A 14,492-nucleotide genomic window follows, 5' to 3' on the forward strand; every position below is an offset into this window, starting at 1 on the left:
TCTGTGTGGTCTTGGGAGTGGGACTTGGGCCTTTTGGTTCAGAGCAGGAGTGGAGGAGAAGGGATGCTGAGGAGGCTTTGGCTGTGCCAGATTTGAGGGCCCCTCTCTGTAGAGACCAGTGGAGCAGTGTGCCCTTCACATTTACGTGTGGTAAGTTACTGTGAACAAGGGGAAAGGGGCTAGACCAGGGGCTTGGCACCTAAGTTCTTTATGGAGTTAGGGCCAGGACTTAGGTTCACCCACCCTACCTCCATGCATCTGTCAACCAGTTCCCACTCACAGCAGAGGGATGTTTCCAGAATGCAAACTGGGCCACGTTATTCCCTGCTTTAAATCCTGAAATGGTTCTTCCAACTAAAATTTATAATTTAAATAAAATCCTGAAGTAGTTTCTCTAAGTATCTAGAACTTAAAATTTAAATTCACTAGAATTGCACACAAGGCTATCTGTGTTTTGGGTCCTGCCCATCTCTCCAGCCTCTCATGGGGATACTTGTCCACGTGTGCCTTGTGGTCTTCCCTTAGTGGATCCCTGCTGTTGCTTTGCCACCTTGTGCTCTCTCAGGCCCCTTTCCGCTGCCCAGAATGCCAGCCACCTGCCCTCCGCTCCGCCTGCCTGCCCCACCCCACCTCAGCTGACATCCTGTTCATTTATTAAGACAGCTCTGGCATTGCCACCTTAGGAAATCTCCAATTCCTGTGGCCTGTTGGGTGCTCCCGTACTGGAGGGAGCAGAGAATATGAACATTTTTTCCAGGGGTGCTTGGATTTAGTTGCTTTGTTCCTTGACAAAAGGTTTTTAACCTTTGGTTTGCTTTCTCAATGGCAGAATGGGAAGAATGCCTCCTCCCAGGGTTGCCATGAAGGCTAAAAGAGATAACGCATGCCAGCTTCCAGCACTGTGCCTGGTGCGCGGCAGCCTTGCTTCCTCTTCCCTAAGTCACGCATCTGCAATACTGCTCCCTACTGGAAAGCATTTCTTATCATTATAGTCATCAGTTAACCCTTCTTCGGTCACCTACTGTAGACAGACTGAGAGTTTCTAGAGGATGTCTTTTATCTTGGCATCCCCCAAAACACATGTTGGGGAAGGAGAACTGTGAGTTTCATTTTGGAATGGATATGAGGTGCTTGGAAGAATGTCTGAGTGCAGGTGGCCATTGGCAGTTGGAGCTAGCTGGGTCTGGAGCTCAGCAGAGAAGTCTGGATTGGAGATACAGTTTGGGGGATGAGTTGTGTCAGTGGTGGTTGGTTTGGATGAGGTGTAGGGTCTTAATTCAGGTTACTTAGAAAACCAAACCAGAGGCAAAGCTGAAGTGCTAGTGTTTCATAGTAATTGCAGTCCCAAAGCACTGCGAGTGAGGGAAAGGGAGGGAAACTAGGCAGGAAAGGAGAAGAAACAAGGTTTGTTTTAATGAGTTGCCCACTGCTTCACCAAGACACAGCTAGTCACCTGCCCATGTATGCTGTCTCTGGATAGACTTCACAAACACCATGCCTGGCTGCAACATTACATTGGGGTTGAGGGAGGAATGGAGAGCAGATTCGCCTGCTCTCCTCCTGTCTTCTGTCTTTCGTTGCTCCAAGTTTGCCTTGTGAGGTGTTTGCTCTCCCTCACTTGCTGGGATTGTATAACTTGGCCACAGGAAAGCCAGATCCATGCCCTGCAGTCCCCCAAGTCCTGAAGTAGCATGGTGAACAGAAGGGCACTGGCATACAGGACTTGGTCAAGGCAGAGCAAGCAACTGAAGGCTTGGAAATCAGGTGAGGCCACAAGTCACCTGAGGAGGGTGTCCAGGTTGGGGGAGGGCAGAGCCCTGGGCAGTCCTGAGTGTTAAAGAGCCTGCTGTGGAACCCAAGGGAGCATCCACAGAGGCCCCCAGAGGAAATGTCAGGGCCAAGGAGGAGAGATTCAGGAGAGGTAGTCAACAGCCTCTGATATAGCTCAGAGGTAGTATGGCTGTGTTCTAGAAAGTAGCACCTGATTCTCAGATGCCTGATGAGCTGGACCAGAGCGGTCTCAGTGCGATAGAGGGAGCGGAAACTGGGTCATGGTGGCAAGAAGCAGGAGAGAGCAGCATGTGTGCACTGTGAGCCAATGTTCAGCTGTGGAAGCTGGGTGGCCAGTGGGTGGCAGACAGCTGATGGAAGCATCATTGTCTGTGGATGGCAATGGGAGCTGCTCATGGGGCCCAAGAGGTTTCTGGAAACGGGTGTGGTGATGGGGGGAAAGAGGCCTAATGAGGTACTCTGTACCAAGGATGGGGCATAGCATGGGAATGGCCTCCTTTAGTCCATCCACTCAACTGCCAGTTGTGACGTGAGAACCAAGCAGACTGGCTGGCAATTGGCAGGGGCAGGGTATGAGCAGTCTCAATCTTGTCAACTAGGAACCCTCTCTTTTTGGGATTCTTGGACAGATTCCCAGGGTCAACAGCACTTTCCCCAACATGGCAGCAGCTTTGTGAAGTAAGAATAAGGCTCATATCCCAGCTCTTCCACTTATAAGCCTTGTGAATTTGGGCAAGTTGCTTAATCTCTCGTCTTCAGTTTCTGTATCTGTACTGAGGCTAATTGCACCTTCCTCAGATGGTATTCCTTCCACAGGTAATCTTCAGGGGAAGATTAAGTGAGATAGCATGCTGGACCCAGGTACTCAATAAAAAAGGATACTTGGGAGAGGCTGATATTAAACAAATGAAATGACATACAAGCAGCCATGTTCCCAAGACATACATTTATGATGCAAATAATCATATTTTGGGTCCCAAAGGAGAGGCAGTCCTTGGTGCCCCAGGTTTTGGCTTGTTTTTGTGGTCAGTTACCATCTTTTCTACCACCCAGGCACTATTTACTCCTCCTCTTAGCAGGCCAAGCCTGAGGGAGAGTCAAAGGTTTGTGGCATTCTCCCTCCCTCACCCCAATTTGAATTTGTTTGCTTAGTTCCTGTTTTCTGTGCTGTCCCACAGTGGGGAGCAGAAGTGGAGGCCGTACAGAGACTTGAGCCTCTGCAGGCTCATCCTAGGAAACTTAGGAGGCCCCAGAGCCGATTGTGCCCTACCCAGCCTTGGGGCTGAAAGCGAACCAAGCTTTGTAGGGTGGAATACCTTGACTTCTGTCTAGGAGGCCCAGGGGCACCTGGAGAACATGGGCTCTGAGGGTGAGGGCTCCTCCTGCCCCCCTGTGGGTGTTATGCTCCATGTAGCCCTCTCCTCTAGGTATACTGAGAAACCTGTCATTCACCCAGGCTGCTTTCATCTCTACCACGTGTGCCAGCTGAAATGGGCACTGCTGCTCCCAGGGACACATGGCCACTACTGCTGAGGCGCGCAAAGGGCCGGCCTGGCATGTTTGACCTCTGTTCTTCTCCGGAAGCCTGGGGAGTTTGCGAGTGAGACCTGGACTCATCTTGCTCAAATAACTGGTGTCAGAGTAAATATGTGTCTGTCACCCTGTGTTTTGTTTTGTTACTTTTTATCATGGGAAATTTCAACATTCAAATGAGAGTAAGGGTGTAATGAATCTCCATTTGCCTATATTTACCATTTCATGACGGATCATGTTTCCTCTATACCCCTTTGCTCTCCTGTCCCTCCAGATTATTTTGAAGCAGATCCCAGGCATCATCTTATTTCATTTCAAAGTATTTTAGTATCCCTAAAAGATAGTGCTCTTAAAACTGTAATACCATTATCACACCTGAAAAATTTAATTCATCAAATATCCAGTGTTCAAATTTCCCTGATAGTCTCATAAATGTTTTGTTTTACAGCATGTGTATTTGGGTAAGGTTCAAGGAAAAGACAATACACTATAAAAAGTTGTCTCTTGAGTCCCTTTTTCTAAATTACCGTTATTGCACCAATACAACATATGCTTTATATGCGTATGCCTTAAACTTTATTTTCAATATGTCAGCAATATATACATATATATTACATATATGTATACACACACACACACATATAGAATCATCTTGAGAATACAAAAAAACAATGTGGAGGAAGATTGAGAGCATAGGTTCCCAGTACTTAGTCACAAGTGGTTGTAGAGATTTTCCTTTTAGTGTTCTCTATTTAAAACTTTAAAGATGCCCTGCCGTGGTTCTGCAAGCATAGAGCTGCTGGAGGGGGAGTACAATGGAAAAAAAAAAAATGAACCCAAAGTTAGGAAGAGATAAAGGAGGGAAATCAAGAGAGAGAATATATTTTGAAACTAAATTTAAGGATTTCCTTTATTCAGATTGCAAGCATCAGTCTTTGCTTGGGCTGTGATAGCAAAATACTATAAACTGAGTGGCTTAATCAACAACAAAAAGTTACTTCTCACAGTTGTGGAAGCTGAAAGCCCGAGATCCGGGTGCCAGCATGGTTGTGTTCAGGAGAGGGTGCTCTTCCGCTTGCAGGCAGCTGACATCTCGGATCCTCACATGGCAGAAAGAGAGTAAGCGAGCTCTCTAGCCTCTCAGGAGTGGACTAGTCCCATTTGTGAGGCTCCACACTCATGACCTAATCACCTCCCACAGGCCCTACCTCCAAATACCATCAAATTAAGGATTAGATTTCAACATGAATTTTGAGGTACATATACATTCAGTCCATAACAGCATCCAAATAAGTGCTAAGAAATTCTATCCTCTTATTTCTACCTCAAGTTGCCCATTAATTCGACAAACTGATAGGGCCCCTTCACCTGTGAAGGAATATTCTCCTCGCAGCATTGTACATGGAAAGGGGGCCTAGAGGGAAGGGAAAGTGGTGGGAGAGCAACCTGCTTTTGAGGTTCTCTAGGTGTTGGGTACTAGAGCCTTCACTTTGGGAAGCCTGTCAGTTAGCTGGAGCTATGACCCTTCAACTTTATAAATGATGATGTAACACATTTCTACTGAAGAACTTTAAGACTGACAAATGTTCACAGACAGGGGCCAGATAGCAACATGGGTATTCATCATGAGCTAAGTGGTTTCAACCTCTCTGCTCCACAGGTCAGGTTAGAAATTCTAAACCTGTCAATAATTAAACAATGGGGCGAATACCAAGGAAAGCTTTGCTTCACATGCAGCAACAGGACAGAGCTACAAGAAAACAAACTTTCTCTAGAATATAACTGAGAGCAGCCCCTTGAACTTCCTTCATCCAAGCCATACCTACAGGCCAAAGATGCGCTTCTCAACCAACAGAAAAGAATAGCAGAGATGCCATGGACGCAACCTTTTCCTATAGGAATGGACGTGTGAACGCACAAGAGGGTGATGGAGCTGCAGTCAGCACTGGATGCAGTGAAGAAGGGTATAGAACAGCACCCAGGGAAGACAACTTTCTCCATCCCTATCCCTACCCAAATTCTGGATTTATAGACACTCAGGTTAGTCTATCCATTTTCAGAGAATTAGCTCAGGGGAGAAGGAAGTGCAAGGATTTCTTGTCCCCTGAAATTGCTAAATAAGACTTCACAAAGAGGTGCACAAGAATCATAAGATGACTGAAATAAATGTAAAAGGTGGAGAAGAATTTTACAGACGTTAGAGGTCATTTCTCCCTGGCCTGCTGTGCCCTTCACAGTAAGCCACAGGTATGGTAAGCCCCACTATTCCCGCCTTGTTAATGAGTAGGAGACGGCAGATACACAGCAAGTAACATCAAAGGGAATGACATAAACCAGCTTGCACGCCATGGGAAAGTTAAGAAAAAAACTGTCCAGTACTTTTAGTTCTGGGACAGAGTAGGGGTTTCCAACTTAAAGATTTGTGTCCCTAGGGTCATGGGTCATTTCTTAATTTTTCATATCTTATTCCTGGTATTAATAGCTTAAGAAAGTAGAGTTTCCCCAATTACTGATATATAATGTTTATAAACAGCGCACAAAATGCTCCATTTCACAAACTAACATTCACTGATCTCTTTAAATGCAATTTAAATCCTTATTTTAAACTAAGTGCAATAATTTAATAAAGTATAGCTAATTACATACAAAATATGTATATCCTGAACTATAGGAAGGTGAGGAAGTGGTTTCCATAGCCATATTTGATTTTAATCAAGTACATATTTCCATAATGAACAAGAACTAACAAATATGTTAATAAAACACTACCCCAAATGCTTATTCTGCCATCAGCTCTTTAACAATTCCATTCCAACTACTACTAAAAGCGTGTATTTTAGAAGCTTTAATCTGATCCAGGAGAATGAGTTCTACAACTTGACATATAGTATGTATCAGCCCCAAAGGTTTTAAGTCAAAAAAGCTTTCCAACACAAGCATTCACATGAAATTTAGTTTCTCCAAAAAATCACTCGCTATCTAAAGAAAAGAATAAAGCAAGTTATCTTTTAAGACATAAACATTCTTACAAAAGACTATATTCCAATATCATTTTCTACTTAACAGAAACACAGACCAGTTCACTATCCTTATTTTTCAGTTTTTATTTAAATTCCAGTTAACATACAGTGTGAAATTAATTTCAGGTATACAATATAGTGACTCAACAGGTCATTATCTTTAATCTGTTAGATTACTGTTGTCCAGAAACTTGAAAATAATGAAACATATTTCAGGTATCACAGGGTCAAAGTGACATTTAGATTTCACATATTAAACAGCTGTAGTATAGCTTACAATGGCACAAAGACACCTAATACAAGTACTACTTCATCATTTGGAGTCAAAAGTCAGAAGGAACTGTGTGGTTTGCAAGATAATTTAACTTTTGTGTGGTCATTGAAAACCAGTAAGTAATTCAAATATGATAATATCAAAGGCAATTAAAACTCAGATATCACTCTAAAATTGAAGACATGAGAATTTTGTGTTTCTCCATCTTTCAATTACATGGACCTTACTGTAGAAAATATTCAGTTACTATCTATGGCTGCCCCACAAGATAATAAAGGTTCAGAAATTAGAAAGAGTGTCAAATCCATAGTAGGCTTCATCAAATTCTTTTCCAGCCTGTTTCAATTCTTCATTCACAGTAATCACGAGTAACCTTAGCAAACTTCCCTGGATCCTTTCAAATCAAGAAGATGAAATCTTCAACTTGTAATTGATCTTGTCTTTCAATTGACATTGCCTTGTGCATCATTTCAGTGATGAACTCTATGACAAGGTCTTCAAGAATATCTGCTGGCTCTGTGTAAGTATTCTGATCATCCCCCGAACAAATATATATTGCAATTGTTTAGAAAAAGTCTTTTCTGCACCTTGTCCATTTTCTTCATCAAAGATGGGGTTTTCTTCTCAAGGTCATTTTTATTCTTCAAGTCCGTTCTTGATGTTCTGCCAAGGCTGTTCAGTCCTGGACTTAGTTGGATGGCTGTGGTGCCAGGTTTGGAACAGAGCTGGAGGCAGGGCCAAAGTCTCCCCAAGTCATTGCTCAGAGCCTGGAGCTTGTGTCATGACAGGAGTAGGAGAAGCCTATCCTAAAAGGTTATCTGTGTCACTACCTCCATGGTTAGATTTGGAATGGATGGTGGGGGCAACATGGTTGCTCATGGCATCATCTGAGGATGGAGGAGGAATAGTGACTTTGCCTCCAAGTGGGTCTGGGAGTAAACTTAGACCCCCAGTCCCCTGTAGCCTGGGCTAAGAAACCCATCATCTCTTGGTTGCAAGGTTCCTATTAATCAACTTGATGATCTGTCCTTCCTTGAAGCCCAGATCCAACTTGGGATGAGTGTCCAGTTCTTGAGATGCACTGGACATCTTAGATACTTGCTTTACCCACTTGAAGTAATTTTGCAGAAGGATGTCAAAGGCATCACCTGATCTATGAAGTAAATGTCAGTGAAAGCACTATGCCCAGTGTCATCCTGGAACCAGATTACACAGTAGAAGCTGGAATCTGTCACTATCTCCTCAACAATGATAGGATATTGTTTCTACTGGTGCTCATAGAAAGAGCTCCCGTGATATTTTATACTCGAGTTGATAGGCAACCTTCCCTTCTAAAGTGATTTGGAGGTGACCAGTCTAAGTAGGCTGTCCTGAAGTCCAGCCTGTAGCTGCTGTTGGAAGTACTGGGCAGAATCTGGTAGATGTTGACATCCAGCTTCATATAGAGTTCAAAGCTTGTATTTTGACTGTGCTCTCTTGGCCCTACTCTCCATGCCTACTAAGTCTCTTGTAATCTCTAGGTTCTTTCTTGCTTTCTTTTTCTTTATAATTTATTTGTTGAAGGAACTATTTCTTAGAGTCTGGATTTAAAATATATCCTCATGGTGTTAATAGATTCCTCTGCCTTCCACATTTCCTATACATTTTTAGATTTATAGCTGTGATTCTCAAAGTGTGGTCCCCTGACCACCAGCATCAGCACCACCTGGAAATTTGTAAGATATGTTAATTCCTACCTCACGAGAGGAGCTGGCCACCTCAGAGGGGCAGGCCATCAAGGTCACCATCTTGGTGAGGCTTAGCATCCCATTTTTGAAGTCATCCATTGAAGAATAAAGGTCAAAACAACTGGGGTAGGGAGGGATAAAATATTGGGTAAGGTAGTGGTTGGTCTCTTGATGGGATGGCATGAAAGTATTTCTAGGTTTTAATCAATGAAAAATTAAAAAAATTTTTGCATCATGTCAGAACAAATAGAATGCTGGATTTATGGTTAAAAAGTTAACTTAGTTGATTTAATGTATTTTGAAAACTATATGCCTACTAAGGGTCCAAGTTTCCCTGCCTTTCTTGGAGAAGTGTGGGGACAAGTGTTCTCTCTCCCTCAGTGCCTAGGCTATCAAATCTTGGCACTTTCTAGATGACAAGGTAGCTTAGAAATGGCTGACCCTCTCCTGGAGTTTTAGGTCACGTATATACTTGGCAGCCGAGGGCACCTGGTTTAGATGATCCTTGGCTGGACCTTTCACCTGCAGCAACAGCTTGTCAAGTGTCCATAGAGAGTTGAAAGCCAGGCCTGTTTTCCCTTCTGATCTTGGTGGAAAGAGTCAGCCCATGACTGGCCATTCTAGAAGACAATCGGAACCTATGCAAACAATTGAGCAAGGACCAATAGGTGAGACTGAACTTTTGTGAACTCATGGAGTAAACACAACTTGCTTACCAAATTATGAAATCAAACTTTGTTTTCCAAAGTCTCAGATCTCAGGGGGCAAAATGTAAGATAAATTATGTGAGACTATGTTGATACTACTTTGTAAAAAGAAAAAAAAAGCAAAGGATAGGCTCTATGCATTTGTTAACACTCTTAGAAATGAACTTTGGGGCGCCTGGGTGGCTCAGTTGTTAAGCGTCTGCCTTCGGCTCGGGTCATGATCCCAGGATCCTGGGATGGAGCCCTGCGTCCGGCTCCCTGCTGAGAGGGAGGCCTGCTTCTCCTTCTCCCACTCCCCCTGCTTGTGTTCCTGCTCTCACTATCTCTCTCTGTCAAATAAATAAATAAAATCTTTAAAAAATGTTAAAAATGAATGCTAAAAGAGAATGGATTTTACTGTATATAAACTTTTAAAAGGGGATTAAAAAAGAGTACTTAGATGAACACAATGATAAAACAAGTAGTTGACCTCAACTTGTTAGAGTTTTCCTACATATTTACACAATGATATAGGAAATTCATTTTTCAGTGGGGGAAAAGAATCCTGTTTTGTACAGTAAGTAGTTGGGCTCCTGTTTTAAATGAAGATATGTTGTCTGAAAAAGAAATCTCCCCACTGATGCTAGGTTAGTGGGGGTCAGAGTGAGGAAGGGTACAGAGACTGGAACTTATCCATTCTGCTCTTGAAGGACATTTAGGTTGCTTCCAAGTTTGAGCACCTATAAACCAGGCTGTATAAATATCCTTGTTCACATACCCTGGTACACATGTACAAAAGTGGAATTACTTGGTCGTTTGGTATGTGTATTTTCATCCTTATTAAATATTGCCACATGTTTTTGCAGAGTGGCCATACTGGTTTACCCCCCAGCACCAGAATGGGTCCCCTTGCCTGGACTCAAGTGCTTTCCCATAGAGAATAGGGGGAAATAAGCCTTGGAAAGAATGAGGAAGCTGGGCAGGGGAAGGCCTTGGGTGCCAATCCAAGGAGCTCAGACTTTATTTGACTGCCCTGGAAAGCCTCTGGTGATTTGGGGGCAGGGAACAAAATGCAAAAATGAGGTTTAGGAGAGTGAGCCTTTAACGCTCTCAATTAGTTTGTGTTGTGGGGAGAATGGGGATGATCATGGGTTTGGCTTAGGCCAGCAGCAGGATTCAAGTTCACAAGAGAGAGATTTGTGGGAAGAAGGTGCACATGGGGATGCTGAGCAAATGCTGTGGGGCAGAGATCTGGAGCGCTCAGCTCTACCAACGCTAGTCCTTAAATAATCCTGTTAGCCTATCGCACACTGCTTGTGGGCGTGTGAAGTACTACAGTCCTTCTGGAGAACCCTGTGGTGGGATTCAGCAAAGATGAAGATGCATGTGCCTAAAGATCCAAATGTCCCCAAATATACCAAAACAAAACAAACAGGCAAACAAAACCACCCCCAAGGGAAGGGACTTCAGGAAGGAAAGAACTGTCAACAATGTCAAATATACCAGAGGGGTCTATCAAGAAAAGCCCTAAAAAGCATCCACAGACTTTGGCTAGTAGGTGTCTGATGATGAGCTTTGCCAGAGAAATGTTTGTAACACAGTGGGAGCAAAAATCCAAGCACAGGGGCATCTGGGTGGCTCAGTTATTAAGTGTCTGCCTTCGGCTCAGGTCACAATCCCAATGTCCTGGGATCGAGCCCCGCATCGGGCTCCCTGCTCGTCGGGAAGCCTGCTTCTCCCTCTCCCGCTCCCCCTGCTTGTGTTCCCTCTCTTGCTGTGTCTCTCTCTGTCAAATAAATAAATAAAATCTTTTAAAAAATTAATCCAAGCACAGTGGTTTGAGGGGAGAGCGAGTGGTAGCAAAAGGTAACCGTGTGCGTAACATGCTGTCAGGATGGTTGGCTGAGCACAGACTCAGCACACAGAAACATTTAGGATGTGATAAAAGTAGCATTTCAAACTATTGGATAAAGGATACATAATTTGACAAATGGTGATGTAGCACGGGGTGGGGAAGGGTAATAAAGTTAAATCTTTATCTTACACCATACACTAAATTCAAGTCAGATGACTTTTAGAACTAGATGAAAATATAGGTGTACATAAACTTGGGGATGGTTAAAGTGCTTCTGAGATTGCCAACAAAACTAGAAACCTTAATGGAAAAATATGGATAAATTTGACTTCTTTAAAACACACACACATGCACTAAGCCCTTTGGGAAGGAAAAAAAGTCCATTAAAATTGAATAACAAATGACAACATAGAAAAATATTTACAATATATGAAAATTCTTATACATAAATAAGAAAAGAGAAACACACCAGTATAAACATAAATACGAATAGCAATTCACAAATAATCCAGTGGTTCAATACCAGCCGAAAAATTCAACCTTAATAAGAATCAAATCTCTAGTTTCAAGAGGAACTGAACTCTTACATTTACTTCTCTTTCCTCCCTAAGTTCAGCTGAAACTATATTTTTTAATGAAAGAAAGGAAAGAAAAGGGGAAAATTCCAAAGCAACGCTGGAAAACAAGTATGGTAGTTCTCCCTTATGTAGATACATTCCTAGACCACCATGGATGCCTGAAACCACAGATGTACCGAACTCCATATAGACTATGTTTTTTCCTATACATGCATACATATGTTAATTTATAAATTAGGCACAATAAGAGATTAACAACAAGTAATAATAAAATAGAACAATTATAATGATATACTGTAATAAAAGTTATGTGAATGTGCTATCTCTCTCAAAACAGCTTATTGTATGTTACTACTGTTCTGGTAACGCTGTGAGATGAGAAAATGCCCACGTGATGAGACGAAGTGAGGGGAATGACGTAGGCGCTGTGACATATGTAGCCTTAGGCTCCTGCTGACCTGCAAATGAAGGAGGAGCACCTGCTTTTGGACCACAGTTGACTGCAGGTAACTGAAACCATAGAAGGTGAACCTGTGGGGAAGCGGGGACTGCTGTATGGTAGATTCTTTGGGATCTGACACCAAGCTCTTGTCCCTTTGGCAGGAAAGTCCTCCAGCCTCACTCCACTCACGTGGTTCAGGTGGGACAGCCATGTTCCTGCAGAGCCGGCTTCCTAGCCGAGGCTGAATGGCTCAGCCTGGGGCACAGTGAGGGGAAGGGATGCCTCTCACCCCACCACCCGCCCTCAGCTTGGGTTCTGTTTTATGGAAGAGATACATCACGTAGATTGGAAGACCAAATGTAACTTTACCATTGGTCAAGACTTAGAAACCTTGTGATACATTCTTGGATAGGCTCTCTTAAGCTCCATTGCACCCTCCTCATGGGAGAGATTAGAAAGCCCCAAATCTTATTTCTCAGTGTCCCTTGCTGCTAGAGTTCTGGACGTAAACTGAACTTGCATCACCCTTGCAGAGGAACCTGCCTCCTCACACGGAGAGAAGAGGGATCACCTGAGAATTGGGTAGAGTGGGAAAGCCCCGAGGCCCCGAGACATCAGGCATTGTGTCAGTCAGTGGCAGTGGGGGCACGTCAGGCCGTGTGCCCCAGCCTCCATCCTGCTTTGCTCACACACAACAAATGAACGACTGTTCTTCTACAGCAAGGCAGAAAGGCTCTCAAAGTAAATAAAAATTCTTGGAATTATGTTTTTTGTTTTAAGCGAAAAAAAAAGTAAATAAGAATGTGCATTGGTTGACAGCAAAGGTGTTATTAGAGCTGAACAGAGAACAGGCAAGAACTCCAGTGAACCCCCAGTGGACACTGGACACAAGCAGGAAAGCACATTGCTGCCACAGCAGTCCCCTCCCTATTTCCTTTATCAGGAAGGATCCTCAGCCTGCAGACCTGTTCCCTTCGGGCATCCTGTCCCCTCATCAACCCAGGGTGAACCTCACCCTCTAATTCCCCCATGAAGTGAAAAACCAAAACCAAAACCAAAAGCTAAAATATCTGAACTAAATATCCAAATGATTCAAACAAAATCTGGGTGGGTCGAAACCAAAGCGTTTTCCTGGAATGCTTGGCAGTGACGGCCCAACAGGTCTTCCCACCTGTGCTGCAATCCACTCTGAAGCCAATCTTTCCATTCTTGTACCAGGTCCCATTCCACATTCCTTGGAGCTCAGACACATTTGCTGATAATTATGTCTCTCCCTAGAATGGCCCAGTCCTTTTCCTCCCAAACCCGCCCTGTACCTGGGAAACTGCCCCCCCAGTTCCTGGGGTACACTGCATTCTTCCACCACTTAGGTCTTTGTTTTTATGGCTCCTTCTGTCCTGCCTGCTGTTCCAAATCCCACCCCTATACCCTTTCCCTTCACGTCCTACTGAAGGCCATTTTCTCCATGAAGTATTTCTATTTCTTCCTTTCCTTTCCTTTCCTTCCCTTCCCTTCCCTTCCCTTCCCTTCCCTTCCCTTCCCTCCCTCCCCCTCCCCTCCCCTCCCCTCCCCTCCCCTCCCCTCCCCTCCCTCCCCTCCCCTCCCCTCCCCTCCCTTCCCTTCCCTTCCCTTTCCTTTCTTCCTTCCTCTTCCTTCCTTCCTTCCTTCCTTCCTTCCTTCCTTCCTTCCTTCCTTCCTTCCTTCCTTCCTTCCTTCTTTCCTCTTTCTCTTTCTTTCTGAGAGAGTGCATATGCACACAGGCTTGTGCGCCTGCGTGCACACAAGGGGGCAGTGCAGCAGGAGAGGGAGAAAGAATCTTAAGCAGGCTCCATGCCCAGTGCAGAGCCTGACATGGAGCTCCATGAGCGGCCCATGCAGGGCCTCCACAGGCTGAATCTCACGACCCTGAGATCATGACCGGAGCAGAAATCAAGAGTTGGATGCTCAACTGATTCCGCACCCAGCTGCCCCTCCATGAAGTGTTTCTTTAACACATAGGGCCTAATCTATGGCCCAAGACTTTGAAGGTAAGCAATGACCATTTGTGAAATGAGTAAGTCCTCTAAACATCTATGGTTTCTCTTTTACTGAACCCCTCCCTCCCTTTGTGCTGTTTTATGGGGCCTTGCACTCTTCTGCTTGTGTATTTGTCTAATTCCCGATTTGCTGGAAACTCCCTGAGGCTGGAGGCTGTGTCTTCTGGGCCAGGCTATCCCCATCTGCCCCAGACAAGGGGTTTCCTAGGCTGCAGTTCGTTCAGAGCTGAAACTGGAAAAGTGTCAGGCAAACCAAGGTGAGTCGGTCATCCTAGTCTTGCTAGTCTTTGACTTCATGGATTATGGGAAGAAAGTAGGATGTAGGGTTAAAGTTATGGCTCAGCCATGGCCTCCAAAACACACTTTTCCACATGTCTGCTGCATGTGTGGCTTTTCCACTGGGGGAAACCCCAGTGAGCTAGGAACAGAGTCAGGACTTTATACAGAAGATAAGTTTCCTATCTGAAAGAAAAGGTAAACCCTGAAATATGGGTCTGAAAACACTCAGTCAATCTACAATAGGACCTGGGTAAGAAAAGGGGTGGAGTTC

At 44.2% G+C, this 14,492-nt stretch overlaps 1 protein-coding gene and 1 pseudogene across 1 annotated transcript in view; one reads left to right on the forward strand and one right to left on the reverse strand.

Moving 5' to 3' along the window:
• Positions 1-7,294: 7,294 nt before the first annotated feature.
• On the reverse strand, positions 7,295-8,444 carry LOC113938419 (annotated as a pseudogene).
• A 3,494-nt stretch (positions 8,445-11,938) lies between these two features.
• The window catches only part of SLC4A5 (solute carrier family 4 member 5), a 103,005-nt gene continuing 100,451 nt past the window's right edge, over positions 11,939-14,492 (forward strand). The window contains exon 1 of the mRNA XM_027622887.2: positions 11,939-11,970. The gene's annotated coding sequence lies outside the window, so the exon portion shown is untranslated. The remainder of the gene's footprint in view (positions 11,971-14,492) is intronic.

The sequence above is a fragment of the Zalophus californianus genome, chromosome 8, assembly GCF_009762305.2.
Source record: "Zalophus californianus isolate mZalCal1 chromosome 8, mZalCal1.pri.v2, whole genome shotgun sequence".
Taxonomy (NCBI): Eukaryota; Metazoa; Chordata; class Mammalia; order Carnivora; family Otariidae; genus Zalophus; species Zalophus californianus.